Genomic DNA, 23,006 nt, shown 5'->3' with positions numbered 1-23,006 from the left:
ACCACACCTGGCCTTAGGAGCTTCTTATGTGAGGCATTATAATTCCCTTGTCTGTGATAGGTTGCAAACATTGTTTTTCCAAGTGTATCGTTTGTCTTTTGGCTGATGGCATTTTGTTTTGTTTTGTTTTGCTATGCACAAGGTTTTTTTTTTTTAAATACATTTTTATGTACACAAAGTTATTTTTTATTATTTCTGGATTTGCCTTTTCTCTATCTTTATAACAGACTTCATGCAAGTTTTCTTTCAAAAGTTACGTGGGATTTTTTTGTGGGGGTGTTGGGCTTTTTTTAAAAAAAGACTTAATTTTTTCGTAGCAGTTTTAAATTCACAGCAAAATTAAAAAGAAGGTACAGAGATTTCCTTGTCCCCACACATGCATAGCCTTTCCCGTTATCAACATCCCCTACCAGCGTGGTATGTTCGTTACAGTTGATGAACCTACACTGACACACCGTCACCACCCAACGTCCATGGATTACGTTAGGATTCACACTTGGTGTTGTCCATTCTGTGGGTTTCAATAAATGTATAATGACACATATTCATCATTATACAGTATTTTCACTGCCCTAAACATCCTCTGCCTTCTGCCAGTTTATTCCTTCCTCCCTTATATCCCTGGCAACCCTGATCTTTTTTTTTTGGAGATGGAGTCTTGCTCTGTCACCCAGGCTACAGTGGCACAATCTCGGCTCACTGTAACCTCTGCCTCCCGGGTTCAAGCGATTCTTCTGCCTCAGCCTCTTGAGTGGCTGGGACTACAGCCATGCGCCACCATGCCTGGCTAAATTTTTGTATTTTTAGTAGAGGTGGGGTTTCACCATGTTGGCCAGGCTGGTCTCAAACTTCTGACCTCATGATCCATCCGCCTCGGCCTCCCAAAGTGCTGGGATTACAGGTGTGAACCACCGCACCTGGCCCACCCCTAATCTTTTTACTGTCTCCATAGTTTTGTATTTTCCAGGATGTTATATAGCTAGAATCATACAACATGGTTGCTTTTTCAGTTTGGCTTCTTCATTTATTAATATGAATTTAAGGTTCCTCTATGTCTTTTCATGGCTTGATAGCTCATTTCTTTTTAGCACTGAATACCATTCCATTGTCTGTATATACCACAGTTTGTTTATTGATTCACCTAGTGGAGGACGTTTTTATTGCCTACAAGTTTTGGCAATTATGAATAAAGCTGTTATAAACATCTGCGTGCGGGTTTTTGTGTGGACATAAGTTTTCAACTCTTGGGTAAATACCAAGGAGCATGATTGCTGAATTGTATGGTAAGAGTATGTTTATTTTTGTAAGAAACTGCCAAACTGTTGTCAAAAGTGGCTGTACCATTTTGCCTTCCTGCCAGTAATAACTGAGCGTTCCTGCTGCTCCACACCCTCCCCAGCATTTGGTGTTGTCGGTTTTCTGGATTTTGGCCATTCTAATAGGTGTATAGTGATATGTCATTGTTGTTTAATTTGCATTTCCCTGATGAAATATGATGTGGAGCATCTTTTTGTATGCTTATATATATCACCAGCAAATAAGCATATATATATAAAAGATATATATGATACATATAAGATATATATGATAGGCTGGGCACGGTGGCTCACACCTGTAATCCCAGCACTTTGGGAGGCCAAGGCAGGCGGATCACGAGGTCAGGAGATCGAGACCATCCTGGCTAACACGGTGAGACCCTGTGTCTACTGAAAATACAAAAACTTAGCTAGGCATGGTGGCATCGGCGCCTGTAGTCCCAGCTACTCGGGAGGCTGAGGCAGGAGAATGGCGTGAACCCGGGAGGCGGAGCTTGCAGTGAGCCGAGATTGCGCCACTGCACTCCAGCCTAGGGGACAGAGTGAGATTCCATCTCAAAAAAAAAAAAGATATATATGATATATATGTAAGATATACATGATATATATATATAAGACATATATATATCGCCACCATATATATATGTAGGTCTGATTTTGAGAGTATTCTGATATATAATGTGAAGTATGAATGCAATTTAATTTTTTTCCATTGGCTGTCCACTTGTCCAAACATCATTTATTAAAAAGGCCATCTTTTCCCACATTGATCGGAGGTGTGATCTCTCATCATATACAATTTTCTATGTGTACTTTTTTTCACTTTCTGAGCTTTTTGTTCTATTGTTCTGTTTCTTCATGCAGCAAAACCACACTCTTCCACTTGTAGAAGCTTTATAATATTTTAAAATATCTGGTAGTGCCTGCCTCTTCCCTATCCCGATGTAGAACACAGACACACACATACACTGTTTTTCTTTTTTATGTTTTCTTGGTAATTATTTGGTTGGTTTGTTTTTAATTTATTTAAGTTTTTATAGCCAACAGACCTAGTTGGCATCTAAGTAGCTGGCATTTCTCTGCTATTTCTAGAGACTTTCTTTGCCACCTAGTATTGACCAATTCTTTGTTGATAGGACATTTATTCTGAAAAAGAATGAGCATTTTATATAGGCTGGGTGCAGAATTTTGTACATATATCACATGTTTCTGGAAATTTAAAGTTTTTGTGGGCTTCTGAAGCAAATTATGAAGTATGTGTAAGATTCAGGGATATCCTACAGCCTGCTCTCATATGATGTTCATCATATAGGTCAGTGGGTAGACCGCAGGTGGACTGTGAACTGGCTAACGCTATATAAAAGAGGTTTCTATATGTGATTTTTCTGGAGAGAAGATACATCAATCTTTTAAAGATGTTTTATCATCACAAAAAGTTAGACTGTTCCAGGTAAAGGTGAGAAAAAGACTGGAATTAAATACTCTGTAAAAAGATAATGAGGATGGCTTTGAAAAACTGAAAGATGAAAAAACAGCTCTTTTTATACTATTGTGCTCAGGATACACTGACTATAAAATTAAAGTATATTTTAATATATTAGTAGGTAAAGTTTCTAAGAGGTAAATGTCTACGTTTACAATAATGGTGTTTTCTCTCATATTTCTTTTAGGTAAGTGACAATCTTATGCTCGGATACATCAGCTTCAAAATGGATGGATTTTGAGGGTTTCCTTCCTCTTCTCTGATGCTGTAGTAGTAAGTCATACTTCTCGCGTGTGCTCTGGTCTGGTCTGGGCCAGGGGATTGGCTTGACAAAAGAAACTAGATAACTTCTTGTAAACACTTTGCCTTTTTTACTTGATATACATGTTTTGTTAAGAACTCTTTGTATGTGTAGTCTCTGAGATTACACAGAAGAATGAAAGGACCAGCTTCCAACTTTCAAGAAGACTGGATTTTAATAAGAATACAACAGAAAGAACTTGGGTTTTGGAGTTGTATTAGGTTTGAATTTCACTTTTTCATTACTGTGTGATAACTCAGTTGGATATCTTTTTCTTCTTCTACTTCCTCATTTACTCAGTAGGTATAATAATAACTACCTATCAGATTGTTGGGAAGATTAAATCAGGGAATATCTATCCTTATCACAGTGCTCCAATATATAGATTTTGTTGCTCATTTCTTCTTTCCAGCTCTATCCCATGGCTCAGAAAGAAACAACAACGTCTAGAATGTAGAAAAATAGAGACTAACTCTCCTCTCCTGTTATCTGAAGGGTCTTTGGCTGAGATTCAGGAAATCTTGAAGACCAGTCATCAAAGGATTTTGTAAAGGAATCTGTAGTGGGTCTAAGTAGGCACTTTTCAAAGCCTGAGCCATCTTCTTGAATGTCACAGTCACATTAAAAGAGCCTAGTTAAATGTGGCTTAGATATTGTTTCACAAGTGGCCTTAGTGGAATCCCTGTAAATAAATATGTTAGAATATTAAGTTGGGAAAATCTTCTTTTGTTTAATCTAAAATGGAATTTATACAAATGACTAAAGAATGTAAGCTGAGATTGTTTGATCTCATGTGATTCTTTAAATAATTGTCACATTGTTGTGTTTAGAATTATCTAGCTATCTGGCCTAGTAAACAGATGAGCAATATTCACTGAGAAGGAAAAGTATATACAATTTGGTTTGGAAAGTGGAAGAGAACCATGCCTAAGTTGGAGAGACACAAGTGAGAAAAGTCAGGGGGAAATTCAGGCATGGGCATTTTAGTTCATATGGCTCAAATACCTCTTATCCAGTGGCATAAGGCCTGACTAGAAATGTTCCTCTCTAAGGAGATGCTGGGGCCAAGGGAGACTACAGTTCATTGCACATTCAGAGATTAAAATATCTCCAAATTAGTTCCAGTGAATCATTTTAAATTATTTTAAAAGCCCTTTATATTTTAATCAGAGCCTATTCACGACCAGTTAATTTGGATGGCACGTTCTAAAATTACTTTCTCCCAATGATGTGTTGTACCATTGCCATTGAATGCAGAAACCTCATGGAAGAGGGGATTAAGGAAATTTGAAAGTACCGAGGAGCTGTTGATCTTAGTTGAGTGTTTACTGATTTATGAGTAGATTAAGATTTCATTCTTGACATCTGATTTGGATGGGATAATGAGTAATGATACTCTTGTAGAGAGGGTGAGTGATTCCACAGGATGCCAAAAGTGTAGCAATGTGCCCATTTCCCCAAATATTCAGGGAAGACTTGATGCTGTGGCATTGCTGTAGTACTTTCTTCAATATTTGGATGTAGTCTTTGGGTTTAGGAGGTATTGTTCTAACCATCTTTGGTATTCTCAAAATTTTTATCTACCATTTTGTTCATCTGTTCTACAATTAGCAAAGGGGTGCATGCCTTGTTAAGAGTTCTAACTGTATGGCACACTTCCTTAGTCATTAAGGTAAACGTGATAGAGTACAATGTCTCTTATTGTCACTTGAGAATTAAAAAAATGAGCTATACAGATCATGTGTTGGTTCAAGTTTGACTTTTATGCTCTGTTATTCTCACTTCAAAGTTGATGAAACTGAAACTCAAAGAAAGAGTTTGAGTTACATATCAAACTCTTTGGGTTACATATCAATTTATTGATAGAACTCTAGGCCAGTGCTTTTATTGATAATGATCTTCATTCTGCTTCTGTTTGATTGGGGAGGAGCCTTGTGCTTAGCTGTACTATTCTACATCTTGATACATAGACTTTTCATTTTGTGGGAGATCAGCAGCAGCTCCTTGGAAGTTGTTCATTTTACAGTTAGCTAAGGTAGAGGGGCTGGTAATGTTCAGTTTCTCTGTGCCGTTCTCCTGATATGTTGGCTCAAGATACCAGAATCTATCTTGGAATGTTGTGTATTACCCATTAGTTACCAATCTTCTGCAGGGAAAGAATATAAATAGGAGAAAAAAGAGATGGACAGGATGAATTTTTAAATTATAGCACTGAGTAACAACTGCTAGTCATGAAGTTTTTGGCAGTTTGTTAGAATCTCATTTTAAAGCAATAACACACTCAGAGTTGTATTCAAACACTGAGATAAATGCATCAACCTAAATTCATGGTTTTGTTTTTTTCCATGTAGCTGCTAATTATTGAACATAACGAGGCTTATTCATAATTTCTTTTCTCCTGCTTGATAGCCATAATCCTGTATTTGTGCTGCTGTCATTCCCATGGTAACAGACTAATGTCTGAAGCATAAGATTATTAAATACAGAACAGTACATTAAAATAATGCTAAGGTTCTGACTTACAGAGAGACTTTCACACTGGGGCAAACTTCAAAAAAAGAGAACACTTATACAGAAAGCAATTTACTTGGCCAGTAATGTTTAGTATTCCCATAGCTATTATGGAAGAGAGTTGTTTGAATTATAGCCTCTTCCTTCCCAGCCCATCATCTCCTTTGGCTTTGCAGCCAAGTCTTAATCTGGTGTTTATGATGTCAGCCTGTTGCCATGGGAGTTATTCTGTCACAGATGTATTGTGACTTCACTGCAGGACAGAAGCAGTGGAAAATTTAGGATGATATAGAACAACTCTAAAGTTAATCTCCTGCATATCTGTTTTGGAAAAGAAGTATTCCCTTCATCTTTATGTGCTCCTAAAAAAATAAATAAATAAATAAATTTAGTTAAGTGGTGACTTGTTGAAGGTTGGCCAACGAATATTGTTGAAATGACCAAAATGCCAAAAGCCACCACTAAGGAAAACATGTTACGTAGCTCAACCCTAGCTCTCTGAAGAGTGGTCAAGATTTATGTTTTTAATCCTATGCTACAGTAATGAAGCACAACCATGTCTGTAGCACATAAATTGATACACCATTTTTTCTGTTTTCCTTGTAAAGGACGTTCTTCTATCTTAAATCTAATGTGGTCACATTCACAAGGACATGCACCCTTTGCTTCCACCGCCAGTGACAACCACATCTTTATTATTCACAGGACATATGTGGAGGCCCTGCCAAACAGAGAGGCATCTCTGGAGTCAAATTGTATAGTGCTCATAGCACGTTAGCATTATGGTCCCTCAGGGGCCCCTTCGTCATCTGGTATCTGGGACAGTCCCCCATTTGGATGGCATAAAAATAATCTAGGTTCTTTCCTAGGGATGAGAGATTTCCACAGAGTTAAGCTAAGTACACAGGTGATCCTGTGTGCATGATGAAGTCTTTGAGTGTCATGAACCAATAGTACAAATGGAATGCATGTACCTTAAATGATTTCTTTAAAAAAGAAATATGGGATAGAAGGAGAATAAAATGCTACGTAACAAATAAAATCTTTTGGGCTATGTTTAAATAATATGTAAAATTGGAAAATTAGCTACAGTGAGTCTTTTTAAAAAAAAGTTGGAATTACAGGGTTTAGGATTTTTTTCTTGTCCTCTTCTTCTGTGTTTGAACTTAATAGAGAGTTTTAATATCCTTCCCCTTATTAAAATAAACCATTAAAGTAGGCAAGGTTAAGCAAGTTCACATTTCAAACATCTCTGATTGCTGGCGATTTGTCACTAGAAAGCTGTGGTAGTCACCTTGGAATCTGCGTACCTTTTTTTGTGTTTATGAGAATAATCTCTCTTCTGCTCTCTCACCCAAATCAGCATCCTTCTTAAAAGACTGGGGCTGTGCCGTAGAAACTCATGTCAGCATAATATGCCATGTACCTCTATCATGATTTTTTTTCAGCATTTTGTTGAGCCAGCTTCAGAAACAGCAGTGACTATGTGTGTAAATGATCTGCTTTAAAAAGCAGATGTAGATTAATGCACTGGTTTAGTATTTTTCCCAACTTTTTCCTTTTCCTTTTCTTTATCTCTTTTCCCCCTTCAATTCTCTGGGATAATCCCGATGATAAATCTCAAAGAAGGCAGAAGAATTTGTTTGTTTTCTGTACTTTATGTCAATGATTCCCAAACTTGGAGAGCATCAAGAAATCCTGAATGCCTGCTATCACCCCCAAAGATTGTGATCTAATTGTTTGGGGGTATGGTTAAAAATATCTTTAAGTGATTCTGATATACAGACAAGTTTGCTTTCTGCTTGCTATATATGAATAGCTGAAAATTGATCAAAGGCAAGTCTAAATATCACACATGTACTTAATTTTTATAAATCTGTTGCGTCCCTTCCTACTTTATGCAAAGTCTCATTTCCTCTGTTATAAGAACATACTATACAAGTAATCAATCTCTGACCATGAATTTTTCCCTTTCTTTTGGAATGAATAATGGATGAACATTAATTATCTCTAGTGTTTTGTTTTTTATTTTCTACTTTTAAAAAAAAATTGGCTTCAAAATTTTAGGAAATTTTGCATCAAGACTATAAAACAAAAATCATGTGGCTCATAGGGAAATCAACAGGGCTCCCGTTTTAGAAACTTGATTAGCACTGGAAATTGAACTTTAGTTTTTGACGTTGGGTTGCACGCTATGCACCATCTCTGTAGTGTGCTCAGTCTGCATGCAAATTGTTTTCCTTAAGCTCTTTATAAATGATGAGATGACATTAAAAGAATGGTTTAATCATGTTTTTGTTTTTCAATATGTAATGCTAGAGAAGACGAGAAGTAGATTTCTTCATCTCATAAAACAAAGTACCTTTGCAATAAAGTTCTGACTAAAACCTAACCCGGCATTTTTTTTTTTTTTTCATTTATCTTGGTTATTGCTTTTCACATGTCTCGTGGTTCTTGTAAACATGATTTCCCCTCTGGAGCTAGATAGAAAGCTAAAGTCATAAAGGAAAGTGTTGATATCCAAGCATCTTGCTTCTGATGTTTAGCCTTAAGAAATATATTTGAGCTTAAAAGAAAAGTAATAGGTTTGCTTGAATTTTCTTACTTTCCCTTCACATTCTCTTTTACTGCATGTATGGATAGCCCTAATACTTGCTTTAGATAGAGATCTGATGTAATTTTATGAAGCAGTGCTGTCAGATGACTGCAAAGGATGTTAATGTTTCTGTTGACACTGCTTTTGTAGACTTCCAAAGAGCATGTGCGGATGTTAAGTCTGTAGATCTAGATCTGTAAGCACAACCATTGTCTTTGTTTTAAATGTTTGAATTTGTTTTAGATAGTCAAAATGATTACTCTACCTGTACGTATTATGAAAAAGGGCTTCCCTAAGAGCTTGGGTAGTTTTTTCTTCTGATCATCCAGAAAGATTTTTTTCTTCTTTTTCTTTTTCTTTTTTTTCTTCAATAAATTCAGCCTTTTCCTAGCAGATGATTTATTACTGTGGTCAGTGACTCTGTATTTGGCTGATTTATTGAAAAGTTCATTTATTATCAATAAATTTAGTTTATATTCATGTTAAGAACAGTGCTAATGCCATAATGCTTTGTATTTTCTCATTTTTTTTCAGGTTTGTTCCTCTTTCATAGCTATGTGGATTAGGAACTAAAACTGAAAAGATCCCCTTTCAAATTTCAGATTGAATTTTAAGATACAAATTTTAATGAGATAATTTTGGAATGAGTGGACCTTATAAGGTTATTCAGAGCTGTGGATTTTTTTTTTTAATAGGGGAATAAGAATGCATTCTATTTTTTTAAAATGCAACCTCTATGTTTTTTTTTTTGTCAGATACTGTTAACATTTGGTCGTTTTTTCTAATACTTTATTTCCTAAGACTTTATTCTTCTATTTGCTTAATGACAACCCTTAAAAGTATATTTTATCCCAACTTTTCTATTAAATCTTTCTTTCCTTCAGTCTTCTATGAAATCTGTTTCATTTAAAATTTTTTTCTAATTCTAAAGGTAGAATCTTTATGTTGATGGAAAAAGAGAATCCATAAAAGTATAGTTTAGAGGACAAAATTCAGCTATAATCCTACCAGAGAAAAATATTCTTGATATTAATATTTTTCACTTTCCATGCATATTACCATGCCTAGTTCAGATTAGACTCTTCTTGTTTTTATTTATTTACTATTATTTGTAGTCTTTTGTCTTTATAAATATTCTTCAAGCATACATTTTAAAGACTATATAATAATTAATTTTGTGGATGTATCATAATTGAATGGGCTATTTCTCCTTTTTTTTTTTTTGGAAGAGATGGGGTCTCACTGTGTTGCCCAAGCTGGTTTGTAGTGGCTATTCACAGGTGCAAGCATAGCATACTATAGCCCTGAGCTCCTGGCCCAAGAGATCCTCCCTGGGCCCAGGAGCCTCAGCCTCCTGAGCAGATGGGATTACAGGTGTACTACTGTGCCTGGCTTGTTTCACCACTTTTAATCCTCTAGATTTTTCTACTGTAAATACTGCTTTTATGAACATCTTTGTATTTGGTCTTTGCCTACATTTTATAGTGTTTCTTTGCAGGTTTCACAATTGAAATTTCTGGGTCAGATAATGGTTGTTTTGATTTCATTCCTCCTGGCTGGAGATGACCATCTTACTGCAGGGTCATTTGTGTTTGGGAATGTGAATGTTAAGTTTTTAAAGTATTTGATACATTATGTAGAAGAAAAATATAATTTTGTTTTAATTTGTGTTTATTTGCTGTCAGTGAGGTTGTTTTCCTCCAAAATTTTATTAACCATTTGCTTTTCTTTTCAGTAGCGTTTTAGGTTCTTTAGCCCATTTCTGAATCAGTGTTTAATGTGTATGTATATGTGTGTCTGTGTGGTATTTAATCAATGTAAATAGGCTTTTTAGAGTAGAGATAATAAACCCTTGTATGTCCTATTATAACTCTTTGAAAATTCTCTGCCTAATTTTTGCCTTTTCTGCTTGAATAAGAAAAGCTTTAAGAAATCATTGAACTTAATGAATGACTCATTTATTTAACAGACACTTATTGAGTATCTATTATGTGCCAGGTACTGGAGTAAATAGACAAATACCTCCCCCTGTATGGAACATATATTGGAGTGGGGAGTAAGAAATAAACAATTAACACAATAAATGAACAAATTGTGTAGTATTTTAAGAATGACAGCAACTGTGGAAAAAAATAAGCAGGATAAGAAGGAGTAGGAGTACTAGGGAAAGGGTTACAATTTTAAATAGAATGGTTGGGACTGGCCATAATGAGAATATGACATATGAACAAAAATGACTTGTTGTTTTTCTTGTATAGAAATATTTGTTCTTTGTGATGATATTGTTAGTGTGGGCCTGCTATTTTGTTTTTTAATAACACGATTTAATTCTGTGCTCTGTGGGTGATCTCCTTTTTAGGATAGCTAAAATGAATCACCTTGGTCCAGAGCCCTGCTATACACTGTTGAAGGGGTTTGTAAGTTGATCTTCCTGTTCACATGTATGGGCAGGAACTCTGCCTTTAATCAAACTTCACCTGCTGCAACACCAGAGCACTGAGTTTGTGGCTGCTGTATGTCAGAATGTGCATAGCTGTAAGAGAAGTTTTGTCAATGTGAATTTGAGGGCGGAGTGAGATTTCTTCACCGCCTGGTGAGAAATAATTTAATCTATCTTACAGTAAGTGCTAGTGTTATGTTTTGTTTCAGGGGAAAAAGGAAGAAACAATTTTCATGACGCAGGTGTTGAAATTTCTGGATCCCTCTCTGCCTCCCCCATCCTCCTCCTCTTTTGCCTTTTCCTCCTTCTTTTATTTCTACTTCTTTTTCTTGCTTAATTTTAGAATTTGATTCTGTTGCTGGGTGTTATTTATTCTCTGGCATAACCATTGCAGTTCATTTTTGGAGCTGTGCTCCAAAGCCATTCATATTTTAGAATGGAACTGTGTTGTTTTGTCATTCATCACTCAAGTCTGAAAGACCATTGTAATCGTTTTGCTGATAAAGAACATGAATGTGAAGAAGAAATAGTGGTAAACCAGACAGCCCTGAGAGTGTGTTGTCTTGAAAAGGAGCATGGGATCACAGAGAAGTTCTTTATTTTTGTTCATTTAAATTGATGAATTCTTTAAATTGTATGTCTAATTGTACTCTTTTTTTTTATAGTTTAATGCAGACAGGTTATAAGATTCTAGACGCTAATTCACACTGATTTCTTTGACAAGTTAGGAGACAATTGTTGATTCATAAAACATGAGAGGAACTTTGGGTAATTGTCGATTGTATGACTATTCTTTTATGCATTCCTATTGCTTTGCTATCGGCAGTCATTAAATGGATTCAATTTGAAATCTGAATGAGAAATTAGTGTATTCTTATGAATGTGCCTCACATAAATTTTAAATGAAGTGTTTGACTTTTTCATACACATCAACTTGGCAAAAGAATTTTAATTATTTCATTGGCTGAGTTTATGAGATTCATAGTTCAAGATTACTCAAATCAGGGTACATTAAGAAATAAATATAATTAAATGCTCACAAATGTGATGGTCTTAAACAGGAACTGAGCTGTAATAATTGTTTAACGTAGAAACTTCCTCTTTTGTTTTGTCACACACTATTCTCTTAATACTCCCAACCGCTCCCCCAACCTTTTTTTTTTTTTTTTTTTTTTTTTTAAAGAGTAGCCTAACCTTTTGCTGGTGACTCCGGGAACCTATTAGAAAATGAATGGCGGTGCTGTTTCAATTTTCCTTTCAGCGTTTCAGTTAACTAAACATTTACATCTGATCATTGTCACCTAGTTTTTCAAAGCACAGGTGTTTTTTCTTACCCTTTCTCTGCCTCAGTCTCTGCCCTGCTTTTCTCCTTTTTCTCTCCCTCTGTCCCCTACTTCTCTCCTTCCTTTATTTCTCTACACTTCCTCTCTCCTCTCTCTCACCTCCCTTCCTCCCTCTCCTTCCTGTCCCCCAACCCTTTCCCCCTCTCCCTCTCTCTCAGTGAATATCACCATTTCCCAATATAATTGGGCTTGTCCAGTTCTACTTGTAGAATATTGGAGAATTTCATCTTGAACGTATACTCTGAGCAGGAGTGGTAAGAAATGTGACTGTTTAGCTAAAAAATTAATAGCTCGAAATCAGTGAAGCCACTGTCACACGCTCCATCTTTGTAAGCACCACTGCTTTTCCTTTTTTCTCCTGTGAGATGGGGGGAGGTGGGATGAGAGGGTAGACAGTAATCCCACAATCCTCTGATGGCTCAGAATAAGGAGAAAAGAGGCATCACTGGCTCCTGAATGTGTGGATGCACAACTAAAGTACTGCTTGTCATACTAGTCATCCCTAGTATGATTATCTCTTCCTAGTATGACTGTCTCCTAGTATGACTTCTCTGTTTCATTTCCCATCTTTGAGACTGCAAGTAACTCAGATTCCATTTTGATAGTCACACATCCACAGTATCATTTACTTACATAACAGGTGTTCCCGAAGAACTTACGTAAATGTAACTTATTCCTATTAACTTTTATTAAATTATTTAAAGAATAAAGCTTCTCTTGTATTATATAATTATTAGCCTATATATCTAATTAATTATTAGTAGAAAGGAAAAAAATCATCCATGAACCATCTCCTGGGAACAGATGACCAATGTTGACAGTTTCTTGGATTTCTTTCTAGGCATTTTTGTCTAAGGTTTTTCCTTTTATCTGCCTGTTTTACTTAGTTGTGATCGTGCTGTATGTATCATCTTTAGTCCTGTTGTTTGCACTTAATATCATGTCATGTGTTTCCAATTGTTATAAACTTTTGTAAACATTTAAATACTGCATAGTGTTCTTTGGAATTTGCATAGCATAATTTAATTAACCATTCTCAGTTTTTGAAAACTACATGTGGTATTTTCAAGTTGTTTGTTTTTATAAACAATGCATTGACAAATATCTTTGCACATATGACTTTTTCCACATTGAGGTGATATTTCCAGAAATAAAGTTATGAGATTAAGAACACCGTGTATGTTATTTTAAATTCACAAGGCTGTGTGAGTGAAGACATTGTTTTGTTTGTTGTTGTTTACATTTTTTATTTGGAAATCGTTACAAACTTACTGAAAAGTTGCAAAAATAGTACAAAGTACACCGTATTCATTTTACATGGATTCACCTCTTATTGACATTTTATTCCAATTGCTTTATCATTTGTGTCTGTGAACACTCCGTCTTTTTCACTCCTTCCTTCTTTTTCTTTTTCCCTTCCATTTTTCTCTGTGCATTTTTTTCTGCACCATTCTAGGGTAAGTTGCATACACCATGTCCTTTTGCCTCAAAATACATCAGAATATATTTCCAAAGAATAAGATTTTCTTATGTAACTATGGTATAATTATTAGCTTCAGGAAATTTAACATTGACATAATACTTTTATCTAATCTTCTGTCAGTGTTCTCCATATTTCAGTTTGGTCAATTGATCTAATGATATCCTTTATAGCAGTTTTCCTCCCTACAGTGCAAGATCCAGTCCAGGATTACATATTGAATCTAGCTATTATGTCTCTTCAATCTCCTTTAATGGGGAACAGTTCTTCAGGCTTTGTCTTTTGTGACATTGACATTAAAAAATATACAGAAGTCCCCCACCTCTTTTATTTTTTAAGTAAAAAAGTTTTTATTTGAGTTTGTCTGATGTTTTGTCATGAGGAGATTAAGGCTCTGTATTCCTAACCAGAATAATATTGAAGTAACATGTCCTTCAGTGTTATTCTGGAGATTACACTATTACATCCAGAGATATCCAATGTAATACCCAATGTCCTTCTACCCTTTGTTGGTGATAGTAATTTTGGTTATCTGATAAGGGCATTGCCTGTTTTTCTACTGTATAGTTACTATATTAACCCTTACAACTGATAAGCAATCCGTGGGAAGGCACTTTAAGAGCATGCAAATATCTTGTTCCTCTTCAAAACTCGCCCGTTAGATTTAACATCTATTGATGATCCTTGCTTGAACCAGTCTTTTCTATGGTAATTTTCCAACTATAACACTTCATCAACTTTTACCAGTCAGTAGTTAGCATTCTCCTATAAATAATTTTTCTATCCATCCATCCATCCATCCATCCATCCACTTTTCATTATCTGTCTGTCTGTCTGTCTATCTATCTTCTCTGTCTGTCTGCCTATCAGTCTTATTGACTTATAGACTCCCCTTTTTAATGGTATATATAGTTCATTACTTTCCTTATTTCAGTGCTCAAATTATCCTAGATTTAATTGGTGGGGACCCCTTTAGATTGTATCTTGTGTTCTTCTAATATACTACTATCATTTTCTCAGCACTAACTTTTTCTGGTGTGAGATGTGCTAGCCTTATCTTGTCCTTTCTCTGCCCTAGCCCTGTAATCAACCATTTCTCTGATGACTTCTGTTTTTGTTTTTTGTTTTTGTTTGTTTGTTTTTTTTTAGAGGAGAAAGGTATTAGAAACCAATATTGGGGTACTAGGTATGCTACTTACTAACAGCGTAGATTTGATTCTAGGCCTTTTTTAGGAGACAGGAAAAATAATATACACACACATGCATGTATGCATACACAAGCACATATTTTAGGAATTATGAGTTCACAGTAAGACTTCCAAATTCAAACCATTTTCACAGAGAATGCTTATCTCCATTCTATAAGGTATTATTCTTCCACAGTGAAAACCCTGCCTCCAAACACATTTGTTCATTTACTCAGTCCTCTAATACATCTAAAAATAGATTCAAATTATGTCACCCATACTAGTACAGAAAAAGACCTACTAACAAAGTTCAGGACATGTTTTCCCTCCACACTTTCTTAGAATAGGGTAGATAGTAAAATTTTGAGATCATAACTTATATTATTCTTTTTCTCACCTCTCATCATAGTGGTTATGTTTTTAATTTGAAGTACATCCATTTCCCTTTGCTTCATTTTGCTTTTAATTTTAGGTTTTTATCTTTCCCATCTTTGTTTATTAATTTTATTTTTTGAATATGTGGAACACTAATGTGCTTTCCAAATTCAAAACTCTGTATAAAGGTATACTGAGACATGTATTACTGCTAGAAGTTGGTCATTTATTTATAGCAAATGGCGTTCATCTCTTCGAGTTTAAAATGATCACCTTTATTCTTTTAAATTATTTTATTTTTTAATCAAGCATACTTATTAGACATTCAAAAGGAACAAAAGCAACCCTTGGTTCTTGTGACCAGCCTTAGCTTTTTGTATAGTAGAAAATAAGAAATGTTTAGTTCACAGATAAGGCAAGTGACAGGCACTTCATGACGAAGGCTTGCTTAGCCCCTTTGTCTTTGTGCTGTAGGTTATGTTCCCTGCTTCCATACACTGTTGCTACCTGGTGGTTGTTGCTGTTTTTAAATTTTACCTCTTTGATGCTAGCTTACTGGTGAGAAATTTCATTAGTTCCCACTCTTCTAGTTTAACTTTGAAAACATCTTTGAATGGTGGATATATCAAGTATGTACATTTTTCAAGGGTTAAACTCTTGATTACGTGTTGCTTTGGTTGGATATTTGTCTCCTCCAAAACTCACGTTGAAATTTAGTTCCCAGTATGGCAGTATTGAGAGGTAGAGCCTTTAAGAGGTGACTGCCCCCATGAATGGATTAATCTATTCATGGGTTAATGGATTAACGAGTTATAGATTAATGGGTTATAGAAGTGTAGAACTGGTGGCTTTATTTATTTATTTATTTATTTTTGAGACAGTTTTTGCTCTGTCGCCCAGGCTGGAGTGCAGTGGCGCGATCTCGGCTCACTGCAAGCTCCACCTCCCGGGTTCACGCCATTCTCCTGCCTCAGCCTCCCAAGTAGCGGGGACTACAGGCGCCTGCCACCACGCCCGGATAATTTTTTGTATTTTTAGTAGAGACGGGGTTTCACCGTGTTAGCCAGGATGGTCTCGATCTCCTGACCTCGTGATCCACCCCCTTCAGCCTCCTGAAGTGCTGGGATTACAGGCGTGAGCCACCTCGCCCGACCGGACTGGTGGCTTTATGAGAAGCGGAAGAGAGATCTGAGCTAGCAGACTCAGCCCCTTCACCATGTGATGCCCTGTGCCAGCCTGAGACTCTGCAGAGAGTTCCTTCAAACAAGAAGGCTCTCACCAGATGTGGCTCCTTGACCCTGTACTTTTCAGCCTCAATAACTATAAGAAATTAATTTCTTTTCTTTATAAATTACCCCGTTTCTGGTATTCTGTTATAAACAACAGAAAATAGACTAAGACGTGTCTTTTTTTTAAACAATAAGATTTAAAAATACATTTAATATAAAGACTGACATATATACCAGCTCTGCATAGGATATAAGTGTTCCTCCCACTTAGGGTTGTGGTCAGATATATACGCTTTCTTTTTTAATATTTGCCCATGCAATAGTCTCATGTCCTTTTCTTGTTCAAAATTACAACTGGAGTTTGTGGAATGGTGGACTCACAACAGTTAATCCTGAGTGACTTAATGAACTGCCAGACAGGTTAAGGTGAAATGGTGTTCCAGGACAGATCTTGATTTGTAGAATTAAGGCTGGCAACAAACTTCAAAATTGCTCCTTTCATTCCAGCAGGTAATTTTGTTAGAGGTAACTCATGTAATCTTAATATCTGAATGTGTTCAGTTTTATCCTGTTCTTATATAGGAAATCCCAGTGCAGGGAAGAAATAATGTAGCTTGAACACCAAAGATACTAGAAAGGTAGAGTCTAGGGAGCTGTCAGCAAGCTTTGCTTGTATTTTTGATACTGGTCAGTTGTGACTTTTGTGAAGTCAAGGAACTTAGAAATGGAGATGAAGGGAGACTGCCTTTGTGCAGTCAATTAGCTGGTCTGGGCAGTCAATTTGAGTGGTGAAATTAAGGCTTTATCTACTTATATTTGGGAGGGATTTTCTGGCAGATTGCAAAATCTTGATTAAGTTAGCTCCAGTTTAATATGTACCTGAGGTGGGCTCTTTTTTTGTTTTCTTTAATCCTTTACATTTTCTTGCTATAAACAATTACGAATTGGTCCACTTCTTATTAGATAGACTTTGTATACATTCCAAGGCAAACATAAAGTAAAAATCATATTTTCAAATATATAATAGAATAATTGAGATGATTCTCAGATGCATGTCCCTTAGTAGAGTCACAGTAAAGGCATTTGCTGGCTGGCTGGCTGGAGGCATTGTTTTATTGCCTGTTTCAACTCTGAGAGAAGTGAAGAGATGGAGACCTGTATTAGAAGTACTCACACATAGGAAAAGCTTTGGAATATCTTTAGCATTTTACTCAGGAGCAGCAAATCCTATTTCCACAATTTTGTAATTGTTAACATGTTATGTTGTTAAGCCTTTTTTCCCATCTGCATTTAATGGGTCAGTTGTTTCTAACTTGTTCTTTTGAAATTTTTAATTGAAAATCTGTTTTTTTTTTTTTTGTTTTGAAAGCACATTTTAAAAATAAATATATGATGTTCAGCTAGGTGGCTAGGTGGTAAAAACTAAAATGAGTATGAATGTATGTTTTCTGTAAGGGTTCTGAAAGCAATAATAGGATCTCTTTAAGCTCTACTGTATAGGGAGGCGAGTGATCCATCAAAAGCACAGTCTTAGATTTGAGTCTTCTATTTAGATTAGGAACGTTAAGAAAGATGGATGGTAAATGTCTTTTAGCTGCATTGTCTCCAAAACATGAAATGGAATCTAAAGACTCTCAAAGAAGGTTTCAATTATACTAGCAAATGACTTGAACAAGGATTGGGTAAGGGGAGGTCACGGGCCAATGGAATGCCAGTTGTGGATTTATATTGTTTAAAATGAAAACATTATTTCCATTAACCCCTTTCCACTAACACCTCCACCAGAGTTATTTTCAGACTGTACGTTTTTAGGTGTTAGTCATACTTGATAGAAATTCCTTATCACAAGTGTGAATTGCACAGCCTTTCCATGAGTATATATTTTTTCCCTGTCCAATACACAATCCAGGGTTTCATTTGGCTAATCCTCTAGAGAGGTACTGGCATCCCTATGTTCTTCAGACTTGATTTTAAAATGTAGCAGTAAGCTACCCAGTTGCAAAGAAGCATTTGTAAATGTTTTAATTAAAAAACAGAATAAATGGATTCTGTGTTGTGGTTTTCTGTGATAACAGCCAATCGACTGCCAAATCACACTGTGTACTTGAGTTTTGGGAGGGAAAAGTCTAGGTTTAAGGGTGACTCTCAATGGATTTGCCCTTGACTGTCAATGTGGGTTTGAGTGTGGTTTTTGCCCTCTCACTGCAAATGGAGAAAAGAGTTGGTAAGCAGAGGATGAAGCATCCTTTTAATGAGTCGGCTATAGTGTGCACTCAGGGCAGACACTTTAAAAGAGCACCATTAATTTGAATAAAACAGGAGAAGGTAGGTACTTTGTACATCCATAAAGCACTGAAGGGGATAAATCCAATTATCTGTTCAATATTTAATGGCCATAAAGTTAAAAATTTTAAAGGCAGTACCTCGGAGACTGCTTAGTCAATTCTGTCCATATTATTTTTGACATTCAAAAGTCAAGGTAGAATAGCCATATTGACGGCAGTGCTCATCACATTGGTCTGCCGATTTAGTGGCAGTGACCCTGGGATTTGTGTTTCTCTACACAGATGAAGATTAGTTACAATTTTTTTTTTCCAGGAGCTCTTAGAGAAACCTTGGGATCTACTGAGCTTCCAACCTGTTTCTTTCAGTCCTTTGCTATTGGCTCTTGCTATGAAAGGTAATTAAGGGTGATTAACTTAAAAATTCAGGTGCAAAAGAACCAGAATAAGGATCAGCTGTTTGGGTTAATATTGCTTTTTAAAGAAAACAGGGGATTTTAATAAAATCTATATTTCAAAAATTCCTAAGAAACTCTGTTAGAGACTCTAAAATTCCAACCCAATTTTTATAAACTTTTTGCACTGTGCATATTTTCTAAGCAAGTCATGGGGGAAAAAGGTAATTTTTAAAGTCGGCCACGTCTGTCTGTTCTACAGCTGTACTTAGCCGCTGATGCAGGTGGGCATCACTCTGTGGTTCAAAGGCAGCTGAATCATAAAGCTTCTAAGAAAATCGATGCTGTAGCGACACTTGGAATGAATGTCAGTATGACAGAGTGATTTTCGTGATATGGTCTTGAAGCTTTATTCTTCTTGTCTATTAGCTAATACAGGAGCCTAATTAGTCATTAACATGCTCTCACCTTGTATGGTCCAAACTATAGAAGCATATCTTACTGTACTTCAGAGAATGTAACTGCTGGTTACCTTTTCACTTATTCTGTTTTATATATTTCCTTTCACATTGAATATTCTCCTTTTGTACATTTCTGAAATAGAGCTGTATGCTCCCTGGGCATGGATAGCATTGGATCCCTTTCAACATAGCTTCAGTTGCCTGTAGCTATCTACATGTTTATTTATCTAAACTAATACTAGGTACAGATAAATTTTGACACGATGCAGGTATACTGTTAAAATGTTATAGAGGAATCATGCAGGAAGACAACTTTAAAATAGATTAAAGAAGCAAAAGTTAATACATTGCATAAATTAGGAGATGATAATAAGACTTTTGTTTTAAGATATGACAGAGTTTTTAAAAGGGCCAGCCTATTGTGAGAGCTTTTAAAGAGTCTGTGATTTTCCTTGGGAATACATGTAAAGTCCTTTTCTTTTTCTTCTCTATTTTGCTACCATTTCCCTTTAAAGGGAGACTTGGTTTGTTTTACTCTATTTTCAAATGCAAATTAAGCTTATTCTTGTCACATGTACCATCTCTAAGGATGATACTTGCTGAAGTCTAAAACTATTTAGCGTTCCTGGATCTTACAGTTTTAAGTAGATTGTTCCTTGTTTTGCTTCAAGTGTCTTGAGTGATTTGGCTATTAAACCAGCAGAAACCTTTGTTTTCTTAGTTTCCTATAAAGGAAATAAAGGTGAGAAAATAATGATTTCCTGGATAATTCAAAGAGAAGATTTAACATACAAATCCCTAACATGCCACTATACAAGGACTTGCAAATCAGCTTATGTTACAACTCAGCATGACAATTGGTAAACTCATTTATTTTTAAAGAGCTTTTATATGTGATACATGTTAAAAGAGCCAAGAAGAGAAGGACTTTTAGCACTGTTCTTCTTGAATATAACATATATGTTTCTGAACTCTTACTTGGGGTATTTCATTTGTTTGCTCATTCTTGATCTGCACAGCCCTTAAGCTGTAAGCTTTTTGAGGACAGGAAACCTCTCGTGCATTTTATATTCCTAGAATGTATTGTTTTTTTCTTGTATGACTTCCCCCCGTATCTTTATATTAACAGTATTATTATTTACATAATATTTCTCTTTAAATTGGTTTACCTTTTTACCCAACCTCATCCAAATCAGTATTAGCCATGAAATTACAGGTCTGTTGGGCTGTATCTTCTTTTAATACATATTAATATTTACATTAAAATCCTAATTATTGCCACACGCGAGCTCACGCCTGTAATCGTAGCACTCTGGGAGGCTGAGGCGAGTGGATCACTTGATCGGGCTACTGCACTCAAACATAGGTGACACAGCGAGACTTCTGTCTCAAAAAAAAAAAAGAAAAAAGAAAAGAAAAAAAATCCTATTATTAGAACTTATAAATTTTTATTTGTGTACCACTTAAAGTCATCTCATGCATCACACTTGAGGAACGGTGCCCTAGCGTAGCCTTGCACATTCTCACATTTAGTCACTATTTGTTTAATTGTGGAGGGGAGGGAATAAGATTAATGTATTTAGTGTGTCAAATATTGCTTTCAATAGTGTACCTGTGGTTTCTCTTTTAATCCCTATAACAACGAAATGAGAAGATGTCTCCATTTTATACACAAGGAAAGCGAGGCTCAGAAAGGCTAAATGACTTTCCCAAGGTCAAATAGTGTAGTAAAAATTAGAGCTGAGCTATGAGTCTAGGTTTATCTGATTTCAAAGCTTGTACTGTTTTTGCTATATGTTGTGGACTCCCAGTAATTAGTGGGTTAACATTATGCATTACTGTCTGCTTTCCTGTTGTTACTCCTCTGTGGTTAGAATAGAGTTGACACTGAATGGTATTTACAGTTTGTCATTTTCTTCTGGAATTGCATTTTGCATGGTCTTGAAAGTTGTCGTTACCACCTTCTTTTTTTTTTTTTTTTTTTTTTTTTTTTTTTGAGATGGAGTCTCACTCTGTCGCCCAGGCTAGAGTGCAGTGGCACGATCTCAGCTCACTGCAACCTCCACCCCCAAGGTTCAAGGGATTCCCCTGCCTCAGCCTCCCGAGCTGGGATTACAGGTGGCCGCCACCATGCCCAGCTAATTTTTTTGTATTTTTAGTAGAGATGGGGTTTCACCATCTTGGCCAAGTTGGTCTCAAACTCCTGACCTTGTGATCCACCCGCCTCGGAATCCCAAAGTGGGATTCAGGCGTGAGCCACCTTGCCTGGCCTGTTATCACCTTCTTTTTAAGGTTTGTATGAAAGGGAGCCTCTTCGCACTACTGAGAGGAATATGTTTGTTTTGGATTTTTAAAAAGTATCGCTAATTAAGAGTTTAGACAAATATTAAGCTTCTTATTTAAGTTAGAGGTAGCTTCTCTCTCTGCAGTTGTTTTTCACTTTATGTAGCCTAAATCATCAGAGATAAAACCTGGAGATGATTTGATTCTCATCCAAAATGAGTGCCTGAGTTTCATTTGCAGCATACACATATGATCATCTAACTGTTGCTTGATTACCTCTACTTATGGTGTTCTCACTGTCTCCTCTTTTAACTATTACTAAAAAATGAAAGAGGGCATCGACAACCATAGTCTTTTAATACTAATATCCTAGTATTTAAAAGTTGAAAAGGGGCCTAATGTTTGCTTAATCAATTTATTTATTTTGGTGGTAGAGAATAGAAAAAGTTGTAAAAATATTGTTTGCCTTTTGATAAATTCAGAAAACATTTTCTATTTCCCCTTAAATCATTTGGTTTCCATCTCAGATAATCATTAGGGTTTCATTTTCATTCAGCTGGATAGCGTACCCAGAGATTGTTTAATGGGATCACTTACACTGATGGATGGTTTAATATTTTGAAGATAGCACACAGTAGCACTTTTAAGAGAATAATCAGGACTGGCATGTGAGGGCTGAGAATTGCTTGAGTTCAAAATCAGAGCTAGTGTAAGTGCAGTTTTGTGTAACTTCTCTTTGGCTGCCAACTGACCATTTTATACTTCTTTTCTTTCCCCGATTATATTTTTCTTGGTTTCCTGTTTGACTTATATTCCAAATTCACTTTATATCTTTGAAATTATGAAAATAAGGAAATAGAGGAACTGTATTTCTTCCTTTCTGAGTGTAGCATCTGGACGCTCTGGTTTTAAATGCGAAGGGGCTGTAAACCCTAGGAATACAATGTCTTTTGAGGACCGAAACTAGTACGTTTTCAGAACTGACTTCAAATAGTTTATTTCACTCCATTGATCTGACCTATATCTGTTGATTTTTATTATATAGTCTATACTGAAGGGGGAGGAAGAGGCTGCAGTTTTACTATTACCTCATAAAATTAATTGGTAGCTAAAACAAATATTATTAAAGATACTGTATTTTATAATGTACCTAGGTGATTGATACCGTTTCTGTAGGGAGTTTTTGTTTTTCTGTGTTTATGTCAATAAACTCATAAAATCTGCAGAATGAAATAAGTCATAATTTCATTTTTACTATCAAAAAACGAAGTTGACCAGAAGCATGACCACGTAGTTCCTCCCAATGACTCAAACAAGTAAACAG

The 23,006-nt window shown here is 35.9% G+C and overlaps 1 protein-coding gene and 1 long non-coding RNA gene across 7 annotated transcripts in view; one reads left to right on the top strand and one right to left on the bottom strand.

Moving 5' to 3' along the window:
• Positions 1 to 23,006, top strand: part of CADM1 (cell adhesion molecule 1) — a 333,283-nt gene that overhangs the window by 104,203 nt on the left and 206,074 nt on the right. The window lies entirely within an intron of this gene.
• LOC126936257 (uncharacterized) overlaps positions 4,845 to 23,006 on the bottom strand; it is a 33,849-nt gene continuing 15,687 nt past the window's right edge. The window contains exon 4 of the long non-coding RNA XR_007719412.1: positions 4,845 to 5,246. This is a non-coding gene — a long non-coding RNA (uncharacterized LOC126936257). The remainder of the gene's footprint in view (positions 5,247 to 23,006) is intronic.

This window comes from Macaca thibetana, chromosome 14, assembly GCF_024542745.1.
Source record: "Macaca thibetana thibetana isolate TM-01 chromosome 14, ASM2454274v1, whole genome shotgun sequence".
Lineage (NCBI taxonomy): Eukaryota > Metazoa > Chordata > Mammalia > Primates > Cercopithecidae > Macaca > Macaca thibetana.
Note: the sequence above shows the minus strand (reverse complement) of the source record. Positions and strands in the feature narration are given on the sequence as shown.